This window comes from Octodon degus, unplaced genomic scaffold (genome assembly GCF_000260255.1).
Source record: "Octodon degus isolate 3935 unplaced genomic scaffold, OctDeg1.0 scaffold00482, whole genome shotgun sequence".
Lineage (NCBI taxonomy): Eukaryota > Metazoa > Chordata > Mammalia > Rodentia > Octodontidae > Octodon > Octodon degus.
The window spans coordinates 3791-5026 of NW_004525058.1; positions in this window are offsets into that span (position 1 = coordinate 3791).

A 1236-nucleotide genomic window follows, 5' to 3' on the forward strand; every position below is an offset into this window, starting at 1 on the left:
ACCACACCTGTAACCAAGGGAGAAATAAATGAGTATGAAAACAGACTGTTAAGGTTTGATTAATTAGCACTAAAATCATAAACTCTCTGACATCATCATCATCATTATTACTTATTTGTTTGTTGCAGGGTCTCCCAGCACAGCTCAGACTCATGGAGATCCTCCTGTTTTCAGCCTCCGCAGCAGTTGGATTATAGACATACACTACTATGCCCAGACTCTGTCTGGCTCAATCCACCCTGTAGATGGGGCTAGAGTGGCAGGTGGTGCCAGGGATCAGAGTCCAGTCCCTGAGCTTGCCTAAGCTTGCCTAAGCTGGTCTTTAGTCTGTTGAGCTAACCTCACAGGCCCAGTCTCTGACTTTAAGCAAGTATTACAATATCATAAATACCACATTTGAGCACCGTACTACCCAAAGAATGGGCTGCATGTACACATGCAAGTGTGTATTTTGGGAGATGAAGGGAGTAGGATCATGAATATTACCACAACCTAGACATTGCACGGCTTAGAGACTCTATTCATATTCAAAAAGGGCTGGAAATGTTTCTTAGCAGCGAAGTCCTTGGCTTCAACCCAGAATAGCACAAAGGAAAAATGAATGAAGATGTATTTCATGTCAGGATTAGTGACAACATTGGAAGACAAATCAGGCACAGGAGGCTGTGCTGGTTCTGTGACTAGATGTTCCCCCAAAGCCTCATAGGGTTTGTGTTGATTCATTTCACAGGAGGCTGGGCCTAGTGTGTGTGACCCTGGAATTGATTCATAGTGCAATGGCTCAAGGACACTTGGATTAAGGGCATGGGAGCTCCCACCCCTCCAAGCCAGGCTAAAATCCATGGGATTAAAAAGATGCAGTCATCCCCTGCTTGTTTTCCTACTTTCCATCTGCCATGAACAGTTCTTCATTCCAATGCATGTCTGCCACACCTCCCTGCACTCTTGGAATAAAACCTTACAGTCTGTGAACTAAGCTATCTTTTTATCCTTTAAATCTGAGTGAGACTTTTCTTGGCAGTGAGAAAAATAACAAAGACAGAACATTTTGAAGTGTTAGAACTGCTTCACTGCTTTCCTGACATAAGGCTCACAGAAAATTGTGCCACGTAGTACTGTGACCAAGAGGGAGGGAAGATTGGATTAGGGGCTAAAAGTCCATGAGAAATTTGTGCCTGGGTGATGGGTTGAAAATCCCTTAAAAGCCAGATGTGGTGGCACATGCCTGCCATTCAA